This window comes from Ictidomys tridecemlineatus, chromosome 1, assembly GCF_052094955.1.
Source record: "Ictidomys tridecemlineatus isolate mIctTri1 chromosome 1, mIctTri1.hap1, whole genome shotgun sequence".
NCBI classification, from domain to species: domain Eukaryota; kingdom Metazoa; phylum Chordata; class Mammalia; order Rodentia; family Sciuridae; genus Ictidomys; species Ictidomys tridecemlineatus.
The window spans coordinates 139977640-140005627 of record NC_135477.1 but is presented as its reverse complement, the minus strand read 5'-3'; the positions used below and the strand labels follow the sequence as shown (position 1 = coordinate 140005627).

The window sequence follows — 27988 nt, the reverse complement described above, 5'->3', positions numbered from 1 at the left end:
TCATTGTGAAATGTTGTTACATGCACACAACACTCTCTTGAGAACTATGCCAAAAGGATGCCTCCTAAATTGAGAAGAAACTTAAATCTTGAGGAGCAGAGAAAATTTGCAATTGAAAATTTTCTGAAACAAATGCTCCAGGAAAAAGGGAGATCAGAGGCCAACAGTTGGGAAGAAAATCATTATGTTTATAGGAGTTTAAGGAATGCTAAGGCCATGTTTTTCACCATTCAGGTACATGTAACTCCCCTTGTTATTTACTGACAGAGGTTTACAGAGGTTTAGTTTTCTTGCCCTGTCTCCCAGTTATTAAGTGATATAATTGAACATGATTATATTCTGAACTGTCCCTATCTTCCCATTATACTTCTGTCATGTAAAAATCCCAGGTTAGAGGAGAATACTGGCCCATACAGGAGGGATTGTCAAAGAGTGGCTTCTTATCTATTTTACCAAAGCCCTTTCAACTCTTTTAAGAAAAGTCAACTTTTCTCTCCGGAATATCTGTTCAATTGAAACTATCATATGGCACATGTTCCATAGTTTTCAGCAACCTGAATATTTCATTGACTTAAAAATAGATAACAACTTTACAGCAGAAAGCACCATCTAATCTCCCTATTTTGTTCTTTATTTTTAATAAATGTTTCTTAAGGACTATTAGCAATTTTCTTAGGATATTTATGGAATAACTCTAGAAAAATTTCCATTTATCCTCACAAATGAGAATTTCATCTATAGGACTCATGTATGAGGTACTACCTTTGATAGGGAGAAAACAAAATGAAGAAAAATTAAAGAAAATAACTTCATCAGAAAAAAAAGCAGTTCCTTTAGTTCAAACCTAAAGGGAAACAAAGTATAAAATTGTCAGGGATTCTGAAGGAAAACAGGCTGCTCTGTTATATGAATTTGGCTTGGCTGCTAGGAAAATGTTCTAGGCTCATATTCATGTGGTAGGCTTTAGATCAATGGTTCAGTGAAACTAGAGTCTTTTTCCCAATGGGTTGCTGTTCAGTTTTTAACTTCTAAGAAAAAAAAGTACAAGTTTTTTTAAAAAATATTTTTTAGTTGTAGATGGACACAGTATCTTTATTTTTATTTATTTATTTACGCGGTGCTAATGATAGAAACCAGGGCCTCACGCGTGAGGAAAGCAGTCTACCACTGAGCTGAAACCCCAGCCCAAGAACAAGTTTTTGTGTTCATGAAAATATTTTATATTTTTATTTAAAAAATATGCCTTAACAATAAAAAAGTGCCTTAATTTTTAATGCATCAAATAATAATAATCAATTTGTCATTGTTTCTGATCACAGTAAATGCAACTTTCACCCCCCCACACACACAATAAACTCTTGAATTTAGTAACTGCCAGGATTATAGCTTCAGTTTTCCAAGTCATGCCTTTCCAATAATAATAATAATAATAATAATAATAATAAGAAGAAGAAGAAGAAGAAGAAGAAGAAGACGACGACGACGACGACAATGATGATGTAATCAGTGTTGTTCATTATTCCTTCCTTTTAGTCTTACAATGTGGGAAAGCTCCTATTGTTTGGTAATTAATTTATCAAAAGATTGGAAAATTCCAATCAAGTGCTTTAGACATAGATATCAATTATTTATCTCAAGTTTTCAATAGAAAAGTGATTACCTGCTTTTTCTTCCACTGAAAGAATTACTCTCTTTTATAATGGCCTTAATGAGCTCCTGGTTGGATCTTAATTGTTAAGAAATGATGTCCCTAGGATACCTTACAGGAAATTATCTCAAGGCATCTTTGCTTGAATATGTCAATGTTCTGTTAAACTTCGGTCAGGAAAAGCCAACAATGTTATTATTACTAAGAAAATAAAAGGGAAAGCGTAAGGAGATACTTGCAATTTTAGGTAATACAAGGACCAATTTTCCAGTATTATAAGCACTAGGAGAAAGATTATTGTGGTTTGTATTAAAGTGTGTCTTTCTCAGAACCCAAACCTAGAGATAAAAAGACAACAGAATTAAACTTTATGTAGATGCACAGTTTCAATTTTTTAAGAATTTTGGTAAATATAATTAAAGAAAGTAACTGAGCGATATCAAACAAAATTAGTTTAAATTGGCATTTGGTTATAATGGTATATCCCCCAGGTATTGTTAACTGATCAGCTGCAAATGATGCCAATACTTGCAATGGGAAATGCATCTTTATCTGTTCAAAATAGCTCCTGGATTTATTTCTACTTTTTGACCTATTCTTTTTTAAAAATGCTCATACTTATATTCAGACCCATCTATGGTGGTCTCTTCTGGGAAAAAAATATATGGAAAAGAAACCATTTTTATCAACATGAAAACCCTAAATAAAATCCTGTGATCTTAGCATGGTATTTTAAAACCAGACAATGGACTGATTTAAAGACTTCATTATGGTGACGGTTTGTTTTTAAATTCACAGTGGCCTGTTACAAGTTGATATATATAAGGGTTTTCACTTGTAAAAATGTTTATTCTTCTCACTGGGCACTGTGGAGCACCCCTTTAATCTTAAAAACTCAGGAGATTAAGGCAGGAAGATCACAAATTCAAGGTCAGCCTCAGATTTTAGTAAGATCCTGTCTCAAAATTAAAGAATTAAAATAGCTATGGGTGTAGCTCAGTGGTAAAACTCCCTGGGTTCAATCCCCAGTACCAGGGGGAAAATATTTTTATTTCTTGAAACAAAACCAATTTAGAAATATCATAGCTATCTCTGAATAAGTGTAGTGTTCTCCTGGGGTCACTGAGCCTGAAGAAAATGTCCCTCCAGACAGTGTCCTACAAATAATGCTGTCTCACCAGTAAGGTTCTTATAATCTGTGTTTTGGAAGGAAGTCTTAAGATTTACATTTCCCTACACCATTATACTCTCAGGTGATTCTTTCAAATGGACTGTAGCACTTTTAAATTTTTTAAACATAAGAACAGTGTAAAAATAAATAAAATGAGTAAAACTTGGTGAAATATTGAGGAGATATGACTCTGAAATATCATTTACTACTATACCCAGTTCAGTGTTTGCCTCTGTGGCCCATTCCTCCTCCAAATTCCAGGTAGTTTTGATCTCTTCTGACAAAGTTGGTGGTATAGTAAGTCTCAAAGGTGAGTATTTCTGTTGGGCTCAACTTTTTAAGCAAGACCCAGTATTATTGTGGCCTTTAAATGGCATAGAAATAGGTGTTTTAGAGTTTAGAAATTATTTGGACTAAATTTTCCATTAAATATAAAGAACTTAGACTCTAAGAAATATAGAAAAATTTCCCTAAGGTCTTCAGAAGTCTTATGACTACAGAAACTCAAGATGCTTAACTGTAGTCTGGTATTCTGTTGCCATTATAGTATCTTTTACCTATTACAAAGGTTGAAAACAACTGATGCAATTTGGTGTGAAATGTGCTTTGGGTATACTCACCACTGACTCAAAGCAAAGAAAATTCAACTTGCATTTCTTTTTCTCGTTCCCCAGCATGCCAATAGATCATTAGAGTAAGATTCAAAAATTGAGTTGCAATTGAGAAACAGGCTGATATTGAAAAAGAAATTAGGGGCTGGGGCTGGGGCTCAGCGGTAATGCACTTGCCTGGCATATGTGAGGCACTGGGTTAGATTCTTAGCACCACATATAAATAATTAAAATAAAGGTCCATGGACAACTAAAAAAATATTAAAAAAGAAAAAGAAATTAGATCTTTGTGTAAGAGGAAAGCAACAGAGAGGGGTGAAGAGTCTCCTGGACTATACCCTTTCTTTCAAAGACCCTTCCCATACAACTTCATACATTGTTAAAATACTATCATGTCCTATTTTAAATAGAATGTGTTTGTTGTTAAGACTTTAGATAAGATACTAGCGTTTTTTTTACCTGCCTAAAATTGACTGGTTTGATTGACAATTATCTATAATGTCTTCATGATTATGTACATTTCATACTCAAAACATACTGAAATATTTTCTAAGTGCAGATTTTTAAAAACATAATGCATCTTACAAATAAAATGGATACTTAATGAAGTGAGCATAATGCCACCTTTTGTAAGCATGTCCTTAAGTTTATTAACTTTATTTTCAAAGTTTTTTAGTAAGTTTATTATTTGGGGGAAGAAAGAGGAAATCACAGTTGTTGTTTACCAAAAAATCTGATAGGCTTTAATATACAGTGTAAAAAGTACCCACTATGGGGGTATGTGAACTGCAGGAATGTATATATGCCAGCTTCCTGAAATAATTAAACTGAAAATAGGTTGCAATACCTAGCTAGCAGTCCTGCCCGAACCATGATGTGAACAGTAGTTCACCACCTTACTCCCAGCACATTCTATCTCATTATGAGGAAAAATGTCTTCAATGCTCATTGCTGCTGTGATTATCTATCACTCCTATAGCAAATTATTCCAAAATTAGTGGCATAAAGCAACATGAATGTATATTATTCTATAGTTCTTTTATACCGTGTCTGAAATGTTTAGTGTACTAAGATCAAGGAGTCAGCTGGGCTGTATTCTCTTCTGGAGGCTCTAGAAAATAATCTATTTTCCTTCTTTTTCCTGCTTCTCCAGGCAGTATTCCTTTTCCTTGGCTCTTGGCTTCCCTCTTCACCATCTTCAAAGCCAGCAGTGACCATTTGAGTCTTTCTCACTTAGCATCTTTCTAACTCTGACTTTTCTGCCTCCCTCTTCAATATTTAAGGACTCTTGTGATTGTATTGGACCCACGTGGATACTCCAGACTAATTTCCTCAACTCAATGTCAGTAGATTAGCAACTTTTATTTTACCTGTTGTCTTAATTCACCTTTTCCATTTAAAAACATATTCACAGTTTCTTGAAGTTGTTCTGTAGACACCTTTGGAAGCCATTATTCTACCTACTACAACTATAATTATGTTATTTATTCCTCTACTTGTTTTTGTGTGACTTCAGTCAACAGACAAATGGAGAGTAGTAATCATGTCTTTTTTAAAAAAAAATTTTTAGTGACCAAATATTGGTAGAATAAAAATTGAATAAATAAGTAAAAAATATAGAGTATCTAACTTAATTATTTGTTGTAGTTTTAGGGTGCCTGATTAGTACTACTTTTCTATTTTTATTAATCTTAGAAAAATTTGAGATTTATACAAAGGTTCAGCAGAAGGATATTTATTACTAATGAGAGCTTGTGCTGTGTAGTGCTGGAGATTGGGTTGTGTAGTTCTGGAGATAATACTTCTCTTGAATTGAAGACACATCAGGCTTAAAAACTGTCTGATGCTAGCATAGGGATTGAAAGACAATATTTTTGAACCATGTATTTGACAATGGGTTGATATCCAAAATACATCAGAGATTCATACATCTCAATAGCAAAACAACGTAAGTGACCCAATTTTAAGAGGGGAAAAAGATCCGAGTGAACATTTCCTCCCCCCAAAAACATATAAATGACCAACAAACAGATGAAAAGAAGCTCAACATCACTAATTATCACTAAACAAACCATCAGAGAAATGAGATCAAAATCACAATGAGATATCATTTCACACCTATTAGGATGCTATTGTCAAAAAGGCCACCAATAATACTTGGCGAGGGTATAGAGAAGGAAAAGCACTTGTATACTCTTGGTGGGAATGTAGACCGTTATGGGGATTATGGGAAGCATCATAGAGGTTAAAATTAAAACTAGGACTATAATATGATCTAGAACTCCTTCTTATTGGCAGATACTCAAAGAGAATTAAATCAATAATTTAAAATGAAACCTGCATTCCCACCTTCATTGTACTATTATTTAAAATAGCCAATATATGGAAACACTATGGAACACACACACACACACACACACACACACACACACACACACACACACACCAGGATATTATTAAGCCTTAAGAATTTAAGGCTTCAATTTGTGAAAATATATTCTTGTAACCTAGTGTAGAATACTATATCTATAATCAAGAATTTAAACTTTCCTTTAATGGACTGGAAGAGAAATGTTCTGACCAATTTAGGAAGGTTTTCAGGTACACAGGGGGATGTTTTTCTAAAATGAACAAGAAATATTAAATATAAAATGCCAGTATTATTTTTCATTATCTTGGTAGCTCTTTGAAAAAATGATAAAATTAATACTATATGCAAAAAATAATACTATATGCACAAAGTAGAAATTCAAAATATTTGAAAAAATTTAAAGACTTGATCTTAAAACTCATAGAATTAAACTATTAATGTCATAGATGAGGAACCTTAAGCTAAAAGGTGACAAGTAGGTTGCCCAAAGCTCCTAGCGGGTCAAAGCCAGAACCTGACATTTCTTCTCAGTAGTTTAATCTTCTTACCAATTGTTGTTGTTATTGTTTTTGTACATCTGATTTTTTTCTATGTGACATTATTTTGAAATTAATCATTGTTTGGGTTCATACAGTGTGGGTACTTCAAAAAGTATAGAATTTAATATATAATATTATGATTGGTAAATATAAATGTTCTTAAAGTGCTATAAGAGCATTTTGAATGTACCTTGATTAGGAATCTACTCTTTTCCAAACATTTCCTCTACATAAAATCCCAAGTAATAAAGATTAAACTATATTGCCTTTATAAGAAATAAAGCCAATGTATTGCTCTTGTTGTTTTTTTTTTGTTTTTGTTTTTGTTTTGTTTTTTTTTTTTTTTTGGTTTGTTTGGTTTTAAAAGAGAAAACTGCTCTCTGGTCAAAGTTTTCATACATTTCTAAGACCTCTGAATCTTCCTGATACTTTACGTAAGTAGTATTTTGGAGTTAGAAAACAATAATAAAGAAAAATCCTGTGACTTCTCCTTTTTTTAAAAATAGGTAAACAACATCTTTTTTATGGTAGATATGTAAGCAGCCTAAAAGAAATGACAATAGAAGCTAATGTGTTATTATTATAGCAAATTCTAAGGAACTTCTTAGAATTTCTACTAAAATCAATCATAGGGTTACATAATGGAAAATATAATTAGAACTAATTAAATATTCTGAAAAAAAATGTTATGATCAAAAAATTTTTTTCCATGGTTTACTTATATATAAAAAAGATACAGGAATTGTATTTTTTGCCTGGATCTGATCTATATTCAGTAAGACATTTAATAATTTTTATGAATTTCATGATTTATGATAATTATAGATCTTTATTATTAGTGGCACACGGTACTTCAGAAGAGTCCATGAAAGCTGTTTTGATGTTAATGTTTCACATTTATATCTGTTACTACTCAGTTAAAACACATGTATTTTTAGTATATAACTGGGCTCTACATTAGCTACAGATAAATGTTCCAATATGAATTCAGATACTGAAATTAAAAGAAAATATATTTTATTTATTGTGATTCTTAATTTAATGTGTTAATATGATTTCGATTTAAGAATGTTGTATGTAAACAAACCCTTATCAATAACATCTGTTAATCTAATCTAATACACATGATTTTGCTCTATAATATTCTTATTATAATATTCTTACCATCTTAAAAACTAATCAAAGCAAAAACAGGTGAATACAGTTGTGGTGTGCATGGAAAGCAAAATAAATTAACTGCCTGATAGGTTTTGTTTTGGTATTTATGTTTGAAAAAATTCCAAGACACATTCCTATTTCAAGTTTGTTCCTGTTTCTCCCTCTAATCTTTTTTTGGGCTAAGAGTAAATAGGAAGACTACAGTAGCATTTAAAGGGGTCACAGTGTGTCCATGTAGGTCTTTTCTGTAGAAAGTAGACACTGAAACAAACAATCTCATGTGTCCCCCACCATTGGCGATGCACCATGAGGATCACTTTCCTGCGTGAAATTTTGAACATCAGATTGGCTTTTAGGCCTTAGAAGCAACAGGAAATTCAGCCTCCAAAATGACCCACCTGCCTCTGCATCACAAATTAAAAGAAAAAAAAATTAGGACAGCCTAGTTAAAAAGATTTCCAGAATTTTTCCAACATGAAAACATAGTAGATGAAACAGAAAAGTCTAGAAATATTTTCCCAATAATCTTCTCCCAAGTCCTTGATACATGCATTTAACAACTATTTACTGGGATTCTTTATCCAGCTCCTTTCTAATCCCCTCACCTTGTCCTACTTTGTGGCTGGTAGAGATATCTCTTCCCACCTAGATAACATCACTGACTTCCTCTTGTTCCTCCAATTAAATGAATTTCACCTTTCCTTTATTTATTCCTACCTACCTTTCTATATATTTCCCTTTGCAAAATACCATGTTCTTTACTTACTAAGTAAGCTACTGTTAGACCCTGTAGAGCATTAGAACTTCATCATCCCATGTACTTGATTTTCTTTCTTCATATCCCAACTGTATCACACATTGTATCACCAGCTTTATATAACTCTTTGAAAATGAGTGCATCATATTCTTCCTGTATCATCAGAGGCTAGCATTATTCCCAGAATGCATGTAAAAATTAATAGTATTTTAATGAGTATGTAGAAAGTACATATGAGTGAATGAATCATAATTTCTGAGCATTTACTCTGTAAAAAGCAATGGGCTGAGAGCTGAAGGTAAAGGAGATGGAAATGGATAATTTACTCAGGGAATTTTCAGTGATTAGCTGTAATTGTTGTAAACATTCAACCCAGAATTTGAATTTTTTTAATGTTGCAGTGTTTTATTATTGTAATGTTTTGACGAATATATTACAAAGTAGTTTACTGAGAATTTAGAATATGTGTCGAACACTTTGGATATAATTATTTATTCGTTTTTTCACTTTTCATGTAAAATCAGGAGCTATAACTAGTGACAGTTTCTTATATATATTTTTGGCTAGAAGAAAAATGTTTCTAAAATGAAAGATTATATTTGTATATATCTTATTTCAGGTGAAGTCGTTATTTCTTATTTTTTTTTGTACTTTTCCTCGATCATTGGCTTTGAAAACCTCTGAGGAAATTCATGAATAAGCTGATAAAAATAATGATTTGATTAATAAACTCATGCAGGAGAAGTTTGCATAGAAATCACAAAGCTGTTTCCTACACCTGTGTATTTTCAATTTTCTACTTAGTTATTGGCTATAAACAAAATTAAAAGGCTGTCTGTCACATATGCAGGATCTTTCTTCCTGCCTGGTAATAATCTAGAGAGATGATGACATTTGACTTAAAAGGAGAGAGTCCTAATAAGAACATCATGCAATATTTTTTTTCTGAAGAACTTGGTGTTATATCCATCTGGTGCCCTCCCACAACACTGTGCTCTTTATAAACCAGGGTTTGAAAATGAATCATACTAATCAGAATGAAGAGAGTATTAATTAAATTTTAATGTCAGGAAGAAAACTTTATGAATAATTTTTGAACATTTATCCTGTAATAGCCTAAACAAAACAGAAATAATTATGTGAGGTTTTCTTTATACATTGAACTGTGCCTTTCATTCAAAACTAAGAAAAAAATAGAGTAACAGCAATGAAATACTTTGTATTTTTTCTTTGTCAGTCTAGAAATGCATTGTTAATATGACAATAAATGTCTTGTGGATTTAACCTGTCATCTTCATAATACACTTCGCTTGTTCAAACTTTAATTATTTGAAGTTCACATTGTGGGTGCAATCTCAGAAATCATATAATGTGACTCTCTGGTTTATAAGATAATATTTTTGCTAGTTTTTTCTGCATAGTGTTTGTATTCTATAGTAAAACCTAAAGTTTATCATTCATTTAACATATTTGAGGGCCACTTAATACATTGGGGAAACCTCATATAGGACACCTTTGACTTCAAGTATCAGAAAACTCCAATGAATTCTATATATTCATAATGAATTATAAATACATATGGATAAATATATACATATATGTATATGAATTCACTAAAGATAAAATATACATATACATTTATATAAAATATAGATATATAAAATGTATAATATATTTACATAAAATATATATATTATGTTTGCCTTTGGAAAATTCCCTCATTTCCAGGGTTATAGGTATGTCACAGGTAGATTCAAAAGTCTTCAAAAGAAGAGAGCAGTCCATTTCTTGTAGTGTCTTTTTTTAATGTAAATTTTTATTTATGTATGACAGCAGAATGCATTGCAATTCTTATTACATATACAGAGCACAATTTTTAATATCTCTGGTTGTATACATAATATATTCATACCAATTCGTGTCTTCATACATATACTTTGGATAGTAATGATTTTTTAAGCATTGAGACTTTCTTTATTGAGAAACCTTTTTCCACACTTTTCTTCTGATATCTATTTGGCTGGCATTGTGTCTAACCCTTATCCCTGAACTTTTCTACTGTCCCTAAACTATTTTACTGGACATAGAGGGAGCTCCAATGTTTAGTTATCATCCATGGTCCATGTTTTACCTTGGGAAGAGGTAAAACAAGGTCACCTTGCTCTGATTACAGTCTCAGCTATCAAGGAACTGTAGGGGTTTAACTGTTGATAGATTAATCTAAGTCCCAGCCATAGAGGATTTTATAGTATAGAGTGGGAAACTAATAAGACAATAAACAATTGTAAACAGGACTATGGTTTGTGCCACAAATGCAAGTGTGTTTGGAATATTATTGAGATTCTGAAGAAAAGCACAAAGAAGGAGAATACAATTTTAGATTAAAGTTGGCAATCAGAGATATCACAGCTGAGGAAATGAGAGGACAAATATTATTGCAATATGATGATGATTCAAAGCAGTGAATATGCCATGGTTTGCAATTTTCAGTGCAAGTTTGAATAAAATTGTGTAAAGTAGCTTAAAAATTTTTGTTGCTGTTTTAGTCAAATTATACTTTTAATTTTTAAATGAAATGTAATAACTATATACTTTTCTTGGGATGTAAGATACAGTTACAAGCAAGATTTAAAAAATCTGTTATCTTCATTATAGTTTTATATTTTGTTATTTAAGACCTAGTAAGTTTCATACACCAGAGTTATAGTGACAATGGTGACAGATAATCACATTATTACAGATAGATGACATGGGATTGTTGGTTTGACCATATGCAATGTCAGATGGATTGTAGAAAATATTTTACTCTGAGATTTGCATTGATGTGCTAAATATAATTAGATATTGCACAAAAATTAACTTCATCAAGATAATTTTCAATTATATGTTACAATATCACAGATTTCTCAATATTTTCTATTACATTAATAATAATAAAAGTAGAGAAAGAGTAGATAGGATAACATTTTGAATTTTTTCCTGATGGAAACATTTTTTATGCTTATTAACTAATGTTATATGGGCATTAAATCAAAAGTACTATGATTTGAGACATGTTGTATAACAACCAAAGCAGTCACTTATTATTGTCTTATGAAATGCATGTTCCCAATTCTAGATGAGACTGGCAAGTAGCATAGGAATTGTAAGAGAAAAAAATTTAATAGTTTCAATTTTCTTTTTATGGAAAAGTTCTAATACAAGAGATTAAGGACACAAATATTTTGACTTGGGCACATTTTAGATTTAGGCAAGTTCATTTAAAAAAAATTAGTCTCCCATGTGAACCTATGGTCTGTAAGAATTCTATGCATAATTTTAATTGATTTTAAATTCCTGCAAATTGTATAAAGTTATGCAAAAATATTTATCAACTTTAGTCTTTCTTTGGAAGAACACATAGAATATATTGACTAAAATGTAATGAACAGCAATAGCAACAACAACAAACAACTTTCTACAAAGCCCTATATGTGGTAGAAGTTTTTATTGATTACTTGATTGGATATAACCCCAAAGTAAAATGTACTTATATTTTATTTTATTGGTATTTCATTTGAATAATTGGAGCACAATAAGTAATTCTCAATAGCCTGTGAGAATAATGCTCTTGCCTCCTCTCTCCCAGTTCACCAGATGGGGCCTCTAGGCCTTGGAATGTGTCCCTCCAGGATACAGCAGGTTCTCTACTTTCATTTATTTCCCTTAGTGTTTTACATTTTCTCCCTCTCCTTTTAATTTTCATCATTCTTATTTTATTTCCTTTATCTTTATTCCATTATTTTCCTAGCAAAATGGTAATCTATTAAATTACTTTTTGATCCATTACCATCTTCATCTATTTCAAATTAAAATTAAAACTCTTAAAGTTTCTACACATGTAAGAAATTAAGTCCTCCAAGCCTTTGACATATTCTTGACTTGTGAGAAATTGATAATAGAGCTCTCATACATAGACACATTAGCAATGATTCCAACATTCATATAACTGGTCTCAATCTCTACCAAATTTTTTCTGGATCTATTAATGTATAGTAGAAATATTTCTCTTTCTCACTTGTTGATCAGGGAAGGATCAAGCAATGGGAATTTGGGAAAAAAAAGTTTCCAAATAATTAGCTCCAAATGACGGAAATTTATGGATTCTGTTCAATTTTATTATAACTTTTATGTTTGTTCTTTTATATTAAATACTTATGTTTCTTTAAAGCATAATGTGAAAATTTTGTAGTGGAGTTTGAAGTTTTTTTCTCTATCATTTCTTTATTTAAGTGAACTACAGGTAAACTTTTTGTAGTAATAGAGAGAGAGGAAGAGAATATCTAAATGCACTTTTCTTTAGACTTGATAAACTCTTTTCCATACTGATAAGTATGGAAAAGAGGTGTCCCATATCTTCGAGAACCACAATAATATTTAATTGAAATTGATGCATTACAGCATCCCATTATTTCATCACTATTTTAAAAAGATTTTGCTAGTGACCATCATTATCTGGAATCCTTTTATCTGTGATTTTTTTCATCAAAATCTTCATATCCTTTTTGAATTTTGTGTGTAAGTGGGTGCTTAGTAAATAGTTTTTGACTAAAAATATGTGGACCTTACTTATCAATCCAGTTATTAAATGAGACTTTATTGAGTGATTATTATTTAAATACACATTTTTCTAGACAAAGAAAATACATCAGTGAACAAACAGACTTTTCTAGGCTTGATTAAACTTATATCCCAGATTGGTAAACATACATAATTATACAATAAGCATATTACATAATTACATTATAATAGCATGTTAAAGGTTAATAAATGCTTTGTGTAAAGAAGATGTATAGAACAAAGGAGGCAGAATCTAGAGTGATAGGTTAGGAAGAAGGGGAGTATAGCTTGCAGATTTGAATAGGGCTGTATTGTTTAACCTCAGTAATAAACTGATATTTTCAAGCTAAAGTGTGGAAAATCTAAGCCATGAAATCATGTGCCTTGAGAGCTTTGGAGTCACAGCAAAGCACATGTGGTTTCCCTAAAGAGGAAGCACCACTGAGAGCTAAAGGAAGAAGGAACTCAGTGAGGTCCAAATAATGAGAGAAAGCAAGATAATAGGGGACTTTTTCAAACATTGTTTGAATAAAGGATAATATGAACTGACTTCCATTTTAGTTATTTCTCTGGTTACTATGTTGAGAACTATGGAGACCAAGAGTACAAGATGGATATACAGTTAAATGGCTATTGCAGAAATCCAGATGAAAAAACAATATTGCTGAGACCAGGTGGTAGGTAACACTGGAAGAGATTTTAAAAAATGTTAGTATTCTTGTAGAATAAGACTTGCAAGGCTGTGAAAGAAAACGATAGTCAATGCTATAGTTATATGTAATTGAGGGTTAAGCATTCTCTTCGTGAACAAGACAGGAATTTCAGATGGGGTAAATGCCTAGCAAGATATATTATGTTGAATTTTTTTTTGCACCAGAAATTGAACACTCAAGGGCACTTAACCACTGAGCCACATCACCAGCCCTTTTTTATATTTTGAGACAAGTTCTCACTAAGTGGCTAAGACTGGCTTTGAACTTGTTATCCTCATGCCTCAGTCTTCCAACTCCCTGGGATTATAGGCATGTGCCACTGTGCCAGGCTTATGTGGGGTTTTAATACAATAAATTATAGAGGTAAAGTTTGAAGTCACAGTAATAATGGTTAGTGTTTACTGAATGCTTACTAAGGTCCAAATTTTGTAGAAAATGTTATTTTATGCATTATATCTTTCAGTCACTTAAACTATTTGAGGGTTTTAAATTTTTCTAACTCAAGCAATGGTGACTACAAATGCAAACAACCAAAACAGAAAAACACAAAACCACTGAAATTCTGGTAAATGAATTGAAGAAAGTCCAGTTCTTAACTCAAATTTTTACTAATCTGTGGCAGTTTTTCAAAATGTTCAGGAACACAAACTCTACTTCCAAACTTATTACATCACTCTATTTTACCACTTGTTGCCATGAAAGCTTAAGTGAGTTATTCCTCCTCTGTTCCTCTAAGCTCTTTTGCATTCTTAAGATATGAGTAATAGCAGCAAATTTATTGGGAAATTTTTTTTCATAATGGATAGGTAGATAACAGATAATAAGAGGAATATCTCATCTATTACACTTTCTATTTTTATACCTAGAATACATATAATATTATTGATATGTGTATATATTTTATACATATTCTAAAACTACGTATATACTTAGTGATACACATGTGTGTATACATGTGTGTAGATAACCCTGTAGGTTACCAAAAGTTTTCACAGGATACAGATTCTATTCTATTCTATTCATATCTAAGGACACAAGTTCTAAAAATCTGTTTTTTTAATAAAATGATATATTTAACTTAGAGAAATTGATTTATAGTACCTATCACTAATATCAGTACAGGGCATACAGTAGATAGTCAATTTTAATTTGTTTATTCTGAGTAACCTCATTGCATCTTGATTTGCACTATTAAAATCAATGAAATGTTTTATGAAACATAGAATAAAGTTAATCTCTCAGTTTTTTATTACTACTTCTGCTAAAGAATAGGTGGAGAAAACCTTTGTATTCTCTATAAGTAATTTAATAATTGAGCAAGGTCTCAAGGGCACAGTTACAAAAAGAAACAGTTGAGTACCCTTAACAGAATAATTAGCATATGGACTATATGCTGGTTGCAAGTAATATTTTATATATTCAATAAAATTTCCAATTCCTGTGTTTATCAATACAAGTCATTTATGATAACATGTGTGCCAGAGAGAAAAAATTCTTGGTTTTAATATATATAGTCTGAAATTTATATTTTTTGGTAAGTGCAATGATTGACAAGATTCAGCTTTTTAATGGGGTCAGGCTTTAATTTTGGGGATGGTGTCTGTCTGCTGGTAACACAAAAGATTAATAAGGAAGTAGGTGGAAAGAAGGATCAGATTTAAGAGGTATATTAAAATACTTGAATATATGGAATGTTTTACAAAAATGTATGTTAGAGTTAAGGAGAAACAGCAGTCTTAGTGACATCCTGTTTTCTACCTAAGAACTTGATGCTGGTGAGGTGATTTTCTGGCATGGGTATCAGAGCAGAGAGTTCTGGTTTTGTGGGTAAAGAATTATATCATTTACTTGAATTCATTTGAATCATTTCTCCTATGTCTGATTAAATGTGTTAAATAACACCTAGGAAAAAGACTGCTCATTATTTTGCCACCCATTTCCTGTTGTAAGATGACTTCAACATTTAATTCTTCATTCAGTAGTCGATTAGGATTTTATAATATCAGCACACTTTATTAGGTGCACATTATAAGCTTAAGGAAAGAAGAGGAAAAAAAAGCTATATGACAGAACTGGTATCAAATTTCCTCTCAATTTTCCCTAGGAGTAAACAGATGATTCCAGTAAAAAGTCTTAGCACAGAAATATAAATGGAATTAACTGCTATTTTTGCCATATTTTCTGCAACATCAAAAGACCCCAAGTTCACTCAGAGGTTTATAGCACCAACAGATGGGAAATCTTCAAAAAAATAAATGAATTAAGTCATGTTGCATTAATAATAAAAAATAAAAACCTCCATGCAGTGTTATCAATTTTTTAAAGTATGTAAAAGGGATCAAATATATTTTATTTTGCTAAAGATGTTGATTTTCATCAGCACCTCTTATTAAAACATTGTTTGATTCCCTAGGCTAGTCTAATATCTATAATGAGCATTTTGTTTCCATTATTCTCACTGGTCTGTTGAATAAATCCCTTCTACTTGTGCCAAATGTCTCCCTCTGGGAAATCTGTCTTGACTTCTAGGTCATCTTTACAAAATTATAATGTTATTGTGCTCTATTTCATACAACTCTGTAATGAAAACAAGGCATCATGACATAAAATAGCCAATATTATGCTTTGTAAAATATATCACATACTCAATGAAGAGGCATAGCATCTCTTATACCTAAATATATGGTCTTTTTTTTTTCTTTTGTTTTTGGCATTCAACCCAGGCGTACTTTGCCACTGAGCTACATCCCAGTCCTTTCGATTTTTTACTTTGAGGCAGGCTCTTGTTAAGTGGCCCAGGTTGACCTTGAACTTGCATTCCTCTTGCTTCACCCTTCTGAGTCACTGGGATTATAGGAGTGGACATGTCCATTCTTTAAATCTTTCCCTGTTGACCTTACTGTGTCTTCATCACAGAAGGGTAAATGGTTCAACCAAAAATATTCTTGGTACCAGGTGCACTAATAGTTTGGCAGTGCTGCTACCCAATCAGCTGCAGTGCCTGAAACCAGGACTTCTGGGAGCCTACTCCAACATACCTCCACACATTGCACCAGCAGTCTCAGTCACACACATTCTATCCATACTGTGGGATCTCAGGCCTGAGTATCAGTGGTTTACATACCTTCTCCTTCCCTTCTGTGAAAAACTTCAGTGCAGCAATTATTTTCACATTTCTATATATTTAATGTTTCTGAAAATAAAGTGGTTTTTGTCTCTGAGAATCAATTGGGAAATATTGATTTTATGATTTTTTTCTTGGATGGATTAATAAATAAATGAATGAATAGAACATTGAGAAAATAGAGAAATCCTTATCACCCAAGAGAGGGGATCAGCAGTCTGCAGCACATCCTTAGCACATCTTTCTTGTTTCCAGTTGTGGATGAGATCTAGCAATACCAATATATTGAAAATGTCTTGAGAAAAAGAGTTTGCTATGCTAAACATGTCTTTGTACTTGGCACTAAATTTGTAATTAAAGTTATTTTTTACACAGTTCAGTATAGAGGGTAATGAATGAGAGAATGCATAGGCTTCATGTGATTTTGGTAGTTCTGATAAGGCTTTGACTGTAAAACATAAGGAAAGTTCAGATGTAAATAGTTCCTTTTTGTTAAACAAAAGAAAGTCAGAACAAAGAATTATCTCCTTCGGATTCAGAGGACTAGTAATTATCTGTGGATGTCAAGAAATCCCAATTGTACTTTTCCTTTCTGAGCTTTCTGTGGCAGTGCAGCTGGGGTTGAATATTAGGGCTGATCTGCTTAAAGGTCATGAGATGAGGAAGTGTGGAGTTGGTAAATGTCTAAAAGAATTTTCTCAATGCCCTACAGTTTTTGATTTTTAAAATAGATATCTAAGAATAATGGTAATAATTGTAAGTTGTTTAAAATCCAAATCCTGCTTTTTGTCTCCTGGCTATTGGCAAACAGAAATGGCATGCCAATAGGAAAAGACAGCTGATATCATCTTCACCTAACATTTTGAGACATATATTCTGATATTTCTTAGTTTAATTCATTTAATGCTCATCATTTACCTGGTCCTTTTATCCACACAGGTAAAAATTTTGTTGTTTTAGTCTATAAGATGGTAGTGAAATGTGTTTTTCATATTTCATTTTGTACTCTAAACAATTCTGCCCATTAAGTCAAGCAGCTGCTCAACCCATTATAGTTTCCCTTTGCCTCAGAACAGTGCTGAGAACTCATACCCAAGATTGTCAATGGCAACCATATGCTGAATGATCAATGTCCTGCCCTTCAAATTGTCTCCTTTCTTCATTTCTAAGACTTCCACCTCTAGTATTTCCTCTATCATTTTCAATTTTCTTTCTTTCCTGAGTTTCCCTGTGGCCCCTTGCCAGGTGTATCTGTTCCTCCAAAATTCTATACTTGCCTTACTCCCTTCACATGTTGTATACTTTACCAGGATAATCTTGTTAAGTACCATGACTTCCAGTGCATATAACCCTAGGACTCCAAAAGTGATATCCTCAGAAGAATATTCTTTTCCAAGTTCCAAATCTGCCTGTTCATCTGTATTATGTAACTGCATTTGTGATACAGCAGACAAAATAAACTCAATGTGCCCAAGACAGAATTCAGACTCCTTCCCACAAACCTCTGCTGTACTTTTTCTTTAAACCTCTCATTCATTCCATCCATAGACACCCATTTTTAAAATCCAGGATAATATTATTTACACAATTTCAATAATCTATTTATCTATAAAATGAGAATAACATGTATCTTGTAGAATTGCCATGAAGATATATAATAGATTTAAGAAACACTGTTGTTTTAAAAGTCATTATTGCTACCTGTTTCATGTTTCCATATAAAATTAAAACTTCAGACTTTTATTTATGCTAAAATGTGGATATAAAGGTAAAGTTCACTAATGTACTTTTCTATAAAAAATTTGTTTTTATGGTCATAAAGGAAACTTTTAAATACATATTATTCCTGAAGTTTCTTAATAATTTGGCAAATGGATGTTACTGATACAGAAAAAAATCACAAAGATAATCTAAAGATCTAAAAGCAAAATTAACTATAGAATATCTATTCAAAAGAACATTAGCAGTGTGAACAATAATAAAATGACAAAATAATGATACAGAATTGCCTATGTTGTTTGCTTATATTATGCACATCAATAAATTTCAAAATGCATAACATTGTGATGTATAGAAGCCGAGATAACTTTTTCAAATATTATTTATCATAATTTGAAATCATGAGTTAATTATAAGTTAGAAATCATATTGAACATGTAAAACAATATTTGCTGTTCTTATATAAAGCATTATAAGTAAACATGCTACCATAGTTTGAGGTAGTAACCATAAGAATTTTATTTTCAAAATATTTTTTGTGCGAAGTCTTGAAAGCATTTTGTATATTAAAAAAATGAGATACAAATAGACATAAAACATGAAACACAGGACATCAAATGATTTTCCTCTGTTTTCCAGATAGAAGAAATTTTTCTTTCTTAAGTTATTAAGTTTTAATGAAATACAAAATTATATTAAGGGGATATTAAAATCTGTTGATAAAAAATCAGATCTATCCAAATCATACTAAATTCCCATATGGTTTCACTATTTTAGCAATAAATTAAATGAGATGATTTGGAATCAAATATCAATTTGAATTGTGCTGGTTGTGTTTTCTCTTGGGAATTTATGTTGGCAGGTTCAAGAGGAGCATTTAGTCAGACTTACAAGGAAATGCTTTATCAGTCTGTCCAGCTAGATGGAAGGTTTTTCAAAATCTGGACAGCAGTAACCTACAGTTCAGACACTCAAGTGCCTAAGTTTTGACATTGTTTACTCTATTTGTTTCAAAAAGGTTCTTGTAGCAATCACATATTTCTACTAAACATATGGTAGTGATTATGTTTGAAACTCACATTAATTATTTGAGAATCTTATTCCAAAGCTAAAAGCATTTTCAAAGTGAATAACTGACACTTTCATTTGGAGCTTATAGAGCAATGAATGCTTTGAATACCAGGTGTTTGGCACACCATTTAAGCATTCCCCCTACCTTCCCCAAGCCATTTCATTCTAACAGATGCTGCAGGAAGCTGTTCCTTCCCATTGCTGAAACCAGTGGGGCTCTGATAGCATATTTTGCAGATTCACCATTCATGATTAAATCCTTTGAATTCTAAAGTACTACATTGTAAAACTTGCTCTAAGCTTGCTAGGATTTAGTAAAACAATCTTGGAATAAAAATTTTAAACACGTGAATTGACTTGAGATAAGGAGGGATTTAATATTGTTTTTTAAAAACTGCAGAAAGCCAATGCTATTATGAACATGAACAGCTTCTGAAATGAGACTTTTTTAAATGTTTTCATACAGATTCTGATCCTCTCTGCCTTTGTGGGTATCAGTAAATTTGTCATTTTCTCTAAGTCTTTGTCTTCTCATCTACAAAAAAATGAAGAAAAATGTTTGCTCCATAACATAATTTTGAAAATTAAAATGAGCAGATATATGAAAGCACCTAACATTGCTCATGGCATTGTAAAAGGTGCTCACTTCTTGTTTTGCTTTTTGAGTGTCTGTAACATGGCCAACATGGAACTAGTAACAGGTAGTTCAAGCAGTTCTCCTTCTACTGGGTTTTGTGTATTTGTTTCCTTATTATTTTCTCCCCATTCCACCCCAAGTTTATGAGTTCCATGAGGGAAAGTGTTATATTTATTTTGTTCACATGTTGACATTTGACTTAAGTAATGAGTGAAATGTAACCTGGTATATATCTTAAAGCTGGATTGTAAATGGCCAAGTAATATGTAGTGGAGAGACTGAAGGTATTCTTCACAAAGGAGGAGCATGATCAAAGACAGGGTATGACAAACAGCATAGCACCTGAGCAAAGTGCCATCTGTTTGATATTGCTGGGATGTGAATGGTGAGGGAGGGAGGAGGAGATGTCAAGACGGGTTTTCCATGCCAAGTAATGAACTTCATTTGTGAAGTCAAGTGGCTTTCAAATTCTGTTCAGTAGATTTAAATAGGCTATTCAGAGTATTTCAAAACTGCCAAGGAAGTGAAGGGAAAGACATATAACTCTCCGATATGAAATAACAACCAGGGGCTGGGGATGTGGCTCAAGCGGTAGCACGTTCGCCTGGCATGCGTGCGGCCCGGGTTCGATCCTCAGCACCACATTCCAACAAAGATGTTGTGTCCGCCGAGAACTAAAAAATAAATATTAAAAAAAAATTCTCTCTCTCTCTCTCTCTCTCCCTCTTAAAAAAAAAAAAAAGAAAGAAATAACAACCAGAAGAATGTTCTATTCCTTTTACATATTTTGAGTAATATTTCCAAGGACTTTTGAATGTTTTATTTCTAGGAATTATTTTACCATTCTTAATATATAGAAAAATACTATTTTAATGCCAACTAGAGTATTTTATATTTTATTGAAGAAGGATGGTATGAAGACTTAGTAAATAATGTTGGAAGATCTCTACAGGATAAATTCTCAGGCTCGTAAGATAGGAAAATGAACCATGATACAACTGAGGCAAGAAAATACAACAGGCACAAATAAATCTTAGAATGAATATGCTCAAACATTTTAATTCTTAAGTGACCAAGAAAGACATATTGAATATCCAGTAGCCCATCTAACTAAAAGTTTGATAAATGAACCTGAAACTTGGGGAAATTTCTGCACTGAAGTCATAAATTTATGTGCCTTCAGACTACAAAAGTGGATAAAATTAACTAGTGAAGCTTCATGAAGAACAATAGACCAAAGGTGTATCCTTGAGAAGGATTGGCTCTTCAAAGATCAGCATAGGACCTTAGTGAGGAAGTAAAGAAAACAACCAACATATGATACAAAGAAAATAGGAAAAATTGAGGAACTAGTTTAAATACGCAGTATATTTTGGAAGCTATGCACATGTTGATTTTTAGAAGGGATGAATGAAAGCATGAAATATATATTGGATTTATCAGGTAGTCAAAATGATGTTTTATATATATGAAAACAAAATTATTATTTAGTAAATACTTCCTAGTGCTATTCTTATTTAAGCTTGATTTATCATGTTGAGCTGAGAATGCTTTGCTTTTTAATATTTTCTTCAGACTTACTTATGCATGTGTTTAGTCACACTGAAAACCATTCATATGAGGATTAAGAGTTAATCTTTTTATTTTCCATTAGCGTTTAGGGGCAAGATTAAAGCACAAATTATATGGAACCATGTAGCTCTAAATGTGTGCCCTTTACCACATGTTAAAATGTTGCTGTTAGTTTCCACACCAATTGCAAGAAAGTAGAATTAAAAAATATGCTTTATAATTCAACACCAGCTCCTGAGCACAAAATTGATAGAATATTTCGCTTGAGAATATGCACATCTATGTGGGTAGTAGATAAATGCATTTGAAAGCCCATAGTGGACTATATGTTATAAATTCTAGAATATAGACACAAAAAAATGGTGGATCAGTAATTTTCATGTTCTTAAAATACTGTTAATTGTGTAAGAAGTCCTGCACATTTGGGGATTGTTTCAATTATACTGAAACTTTGGGAAAAAGGAAAAAATACCCACAACTTTTTGAAGTGCTAGATATGTACATTGTCTTCATTATTGTTCTGGCTTCATAGTCCTTTAATTATGCTATTATTTATCAGATTGTTCATTAAATATGTGCATTTATTATGTCAATTATACTTCAGTAAGGCTGCTAAAAATGGAATCTGGGATTAGCTCTTGTGACACTGATATACTTGAACCAACTCTCATAAGCCAATTGTGCACACCTTCTGTCAACTCTACATTCAATGATGTCATGTTGATAGTTTGCAATTGACCTTGGTAGAAATATTTACAGCCCTGGAATCTGGACAAGATTACAAATCACAGCTATTTCCCCCCACTTTGAAAACAAGTTGTTCAAAAATTTTCAGGACACCTTTGGAGCTGTATCACAGACAGAAGAGACAGGTAAATGCAGTTGCACTTATCTACTCCATTAGTAGCACTCTTTCTGGTCTGGTGTGTTGAAAGAAAATTGCATAGTATAGAGTGTAATTTTTTTTTTTTTTTGTGGAAGAGGGTACCAGGAAATGAACTCAGGGCCATACCTAGCCCTATTTTGTATTTTATTAGAGACAGGGTCTCACTGATTTGCTGAGTACCTCAGTTTTGCTGAGGCTGGCTTTGAACTCAAGATCCTCCCGTCTCAGCCTCCCAAACCACTGGGATTAGAGGCATGTACCACTGCGCCAGTTTACAGTCTTAATTTCCATAATAAGGTAAGACTGAAAATGAAAGCTCATTGTGCCATGAAAATCAGACCAATTTCTGCTTGAGTGCCCACCTATTTAAAATATTGCATCATATTAACATTGACAGGTTCATAATCTAATTTGATCCCACTATTCCATTGCACTACTCTTTTCATTATAGATCTTCTACTAAACTTCTACCTGGACTACTAAAAATTCTTGAAATTTTTCATAACATCATTCAAGAAAGTCTATAATCATGAACATTAGACCTATGTCCTACTCCTTTACAAATTATCTCCTCAGCAACTTTGTCGTTATGCAACTGAGAAACATCTAAAGCTTTCAAGATGTAATTACCACAGAATCATTTAACATTTATCATTTTACCCAGTCTTACCACAGTTTTCCTGAGCTAGTTAAAAGGCACCTTAGGAAGTATTTTTTCAATGATTTCTTTCTTTCATTTTATTTTCACAATGTTTTTAATATGTCCCTTGCTTTGAAGAAAAATGTGGAGCTCTTTGTCAAGAAAAATGGTTTATAATTACAGTTTAAAAATGTGAAGACATGCTTAAAAGCTACATTTCTTTTATTTCAATTTATATTATCTCTCATTTATAATCACAAATATACAGATGGAAAAGATTCTATTAATTCATTAATAAAGCTGTTTTTCTTCTCTTTTAATCCCATCCACCTGATATATTTAATTTTGATAGTACTATTTCATAATTAGAGATTTTTGTGACTCTCAGAGTTCTGTGTAGTCACAACATAAATATACACTTTTCTTCAAAAAGATCTCATTTTTTAAAAAAAAATATATATTTTTATAGTGCTAGGTAAGCACTCTTAAAACTGAGCTACATCCCCAGACACATTTTCTTACTACTAGATGAAAATTTTACCTCTCTGTGCTTCAAGATAGTTAAAGCAAAACTTCTCTAAACCATACCCATATTCAGAAAAATCATCCAAAAATCTTTAAACATGCTTATCTAAAAGTCACACATTTCTTCTGATGGTAATGTTATAAATCTTGCTTTATCTAATTTAGAGACTTCTACAAGCACACTTTGGACTGAAGTAGATATTAGTGAAATAATTGTTAAGTGATACACTCTATGAGCCAACACTATGATTTAAATATAAAAAAAATTGAAATCCACTCATCAGACTGCTAACTAATATTGCATAATTTAGTGGTGATAGTACTCTGGATACCAATGATAATGAGGACAATTCAGTGGAAATGCTAAGTACCAATTTAAATGAAAATTTATAATTTGGCATGGCAGTCTTATTCAAGCAATTTTCGCTTCTTTTTTTATCCCCTCTTTACTAAGAAGACAAATAATGTGTTAACTTACAACGTTTTTTAAAAGAGAGGGGGTGTAACTTTTAACTAGTATGAGCTGTTTACCTACAATTCTACTTAATGGGGATAAGGGCTGGGAAAAACTAGAGTCTTATGTACATTTCTCATGTTTAGTGATTTTTCTACTGTTTATTCAAATGTGTTTGTCCTATATTGTTGCCACTAAATAAAAACTAATTACTTCATGATAATGCAAAATCATGTGTATTTTCTTAAGTGAGGAATTAAAGGGAAGTCAAGGCAACTCAATTCTAAACAATTTTAGTTTTATTTTGTTAATGTGTCAATGAGTATAATCTCCAAATAAAAGCAGTGGTCCTATGTAGGGGACAGAAACCCTGCACCTCCCTGCACATGCCCTGTCACACATGCCTGCTCACTTGTAGACAGGGGAGCACTCATATCCAGGACTGGCCTATCTGGGATATAGCCCAGCACTTGTGGCCATCTTGGCTTTCCCAGTGAAGGTTGCTTAAAGGAAGCAGTTATAGAATGGGAAAGACATCAGGAAAGGGAAGAGAGAAGGAGATGAGGCCACCACTCTTTTTTTCCACTCCTGTATTTTTATCTGAGTGTACATGTTCACCTTTGTTAGTGTTTTCCGCTTTTATATTCTATTCCTTTCACTAGTTCAGAAAGCACTGGAGCCCAATAATTGTAAACATGTCTGGAAATTAATGAGAGTTTTCTTTTTTGTTGTTTTATTTTGCAGCAGCTATTGTTAAACATGAACAATAGTAATATTGTTATAAATCTTGGATTTTAATCACTTGAAAATTCATGCTCCAGTACCTAGCAAATTTTGGTTGCCCTCATCTGGCATCTAAAGAAAGAGCTGCTTTTAAAATTGTTTTTCCAAATTTATACTTTTTTTTTTTAACGGAAAAGGGGTATATTAAAGCACTTAGTATATGTTTGCTATAGTTCTTTCGTTTGTATTTGTGTCTGCTATGCTATTATTAATCTGAGCTATTCACTTCCCAGATGTAAAATGATGTTACAGAGATTTTTTTAAATAGTTTTAATATTACACATTTGCATAAATCATTAATATATTGTCAGGATTTTTAAATTAAAAGGAATGTTTCCATTTTTGGGAAATAGAAGAAATTTTGCTACATTTTTCTTTCAAATTTAAATTTTTCAACCAATTGCTAAAACTTTTTACCTTATAAAACTGTAACTTTAACTGGCAAACTGGAAGGGTAACAAGCTGGTAACAGAATTGGTGGAGCTCCCTAAGCTGAAGCTTGCTGAACTAAAGCAAGAATGTCTTGCTCCTGGTTTGGGACCAAGGGAGTAAAACAATCATATCAACAGGCTGCAGACATATGGTAAAGATCATGCCCAAGAGGAGGTGAAAGAAGAAGATACACTGGAAGATCAAAGCCCATGGAGCTCCTTGGCAAAGAGGAAGGACTTCCTAAAAAATCTGTTGATGTGGCAGAAGATAAGAAGATGCTAAAAATTACATCTGAAATACCACAGACGGAGAAACAAAAGAGGGCCCAGAAGAGGGCTGAAGGATTCAATGTACCTGTGAGATTGGAGAGTGGGAGAGCTGATCAGAATTTCTTCAGTTCCATCACAAATCTGTCATCTGATAAGCTAAAGCAAATAGGATAAATACTTGGTTTAGATGTCTCTCCAATCTCTGGAAAGTATAAAGATGAGGAGAAGCTGAAAAACAGGAAGGAGTCATACTTCTCACAAGTTCAGAGGATACAAGGCAAAGAAGAAGAAAGGAGCATAGTGTTTTAGGATGGGGTGATTAAAAGTTCTTGTTGCTTTCTGTTCCCCAGTGGTCCCTTGTTCTCTGATTTTTATTGGTCACATATGTACTTAAATGCACAGTCATATATCTGTGTTCTGCCTTGCAATGAGGGAGCATGTACCCATAGGTACAACTGTGAACTTCAATAGCAATTTGGCATACTGTTCTTCCAACTCTCAGGTTGTTGTATTTTTGTTTTTAATAATTTTTCTGGTTAAAATAACAGAAAGTATTTTTAAAAACTGGAATTCTGTAGCCATTGAACACCACCTCCCCATTCCCAAGCACCTAGTGAAAGTAGAAGGGTGGTGGTTTCTGTTACCGCCTACTTTAGATACCTCATATCTGAATCATACATATTTGTCATTGTGATTTGCTTATTTTGTTTAGCATCGTGTCCTCTAGGTTCCTCTACCCTATAGCACTTCAGGCTCTCCTTCTATAAAAATTGAATGGTATTGCATTGTTTGTACATACCGCATTTTTTTTTTTGTCTTTTCTATAGATGGACATTTGGGTTGCTTACAATTTTTGGCTATTGTTAGTTATTTTGCCATGAACATGGACATGCAAATATCTCTTTGAGCACTGCTTTCAATAATTTTGGATATATATGTAGCAGTAGAGTTGCTATAATATGGTGATTGTATTTTTAACTTTTTGAAGAAATCTCATATTGTTTTCCATGGTGGCTATTCCATTTTACCTTCCTACTACCAACAGATATCCTCACCAGTAATTGTTTTCTGTTATTTTTTTGTTTTGTTTTGTATTTTTGTTTTTTTTATATAGTAGCCATCATGAAGAGTAGGAAGTGAACTCTAATTGTGGTTTTGGTTTACTTTAATCATGAGTGACAACAAGCATCTTCTCAGATGCTTGTTGCTCATTTGCATGTTCACTTTAGAAAAAAGTCTACTTAAGTCTTTTGACAGGATTACTTGGGTATGATGTTGTATGGTTTTAGGAGTTCTTTTTATATTCTGGATATTAATTCCTTAAGAGATATGTAACATGAAAATATTTTCCCTCGTCCCCATGGATTGCCTTTTCATACTGTTGATTACTTTTTTTTTGGCTATGTAAAAAGCTTTTTTGTTTGACATCATTCCATCCAGTTTTGCTTTTGTTGCCTGTGGTTTTGATGTCAAGTGCATAATATGTTGAGTGAAGTATTCTTTAAAAAAAAAAGAAACTATCAGGAATTAGTTCAGGAAACATATGAAAGAAAGTATAAGAAAATGCCTTTTTGGACAAAAGGTAAAGGAATTGAATGTTTATGTATTGGAGAGCATCAAAGAGAAGAAGAAAAACTGAAAACTCTGTACATACAGAAGATGCTGTCTTTTAGAATTAGTACTGAAGAAATATTTGATAGTCTTATTTAAAGTATTGGGCATATTAGTGATGTATACATGGAAGCTCTGGGGTATATAGCTATGTTTTTATTTTCTGTATTTAATACACCAAAATTATCTTTCATTAAGTTGTAGCATGAGTATAAGAAAAAGGATAAACTGTTCAGCCTAGTCTCTAGTGTTTCCAACCTCAATATAACAATCTTACAATATTTTCAAAAATACCTTATTTAGAAGTAACCCATTCCCGTAGTTTCAGTCACAATGATGATGTTGTCAAATTTACTTAGTGATCAGAATAGGGGTAGCAGTCATCTCAGCAAAAATGGAGGAAGGATTTTGAATATCTTAGAATTCCTTTTCAATAGTGGCAACCTTTAATTTCTGAACCAAAACCAAAACATTTGAAAAGTTTACGGGGTCACAGATGATTTTAGATTTTACTGCTTAAGCATAGAGCTCAAAATTTGGCCTGTTATTTGAGTAGCTGCATCTGTGTGCCAACTTGATTTGACCTCATCAGAGGGTGACTGAGTGATCTGTGTTCGTGTCAGTAATTACAGCTTTTAGCAGACACTTTTTTTTTTTTTTTTTTTTTGCAACGGACTATTTAGCAAACAGCAATGAGC

At 32.4% G+C, this 27988-nt stretch overlaps 1 protein-coding gene and 1 pseudogene across 2 annotated transcripts in view; both read left to right on the top strand.

Annotated features, from left to right (window-relative positions):
• Window positions 1–27988, top strand: part of Prr16 (proline rich 16) — a 232798-nt gene that overhangs the window by 127391 nt on the left and 77419 nt on the right. The gene's annotated exons all lie outside the window — the stretch shown is intronic.
• Window positions 58–26579, top strand: LOC110598712 (SAP domain-containing ribonucleoprotein pseudogene; annotated as a pseudogene).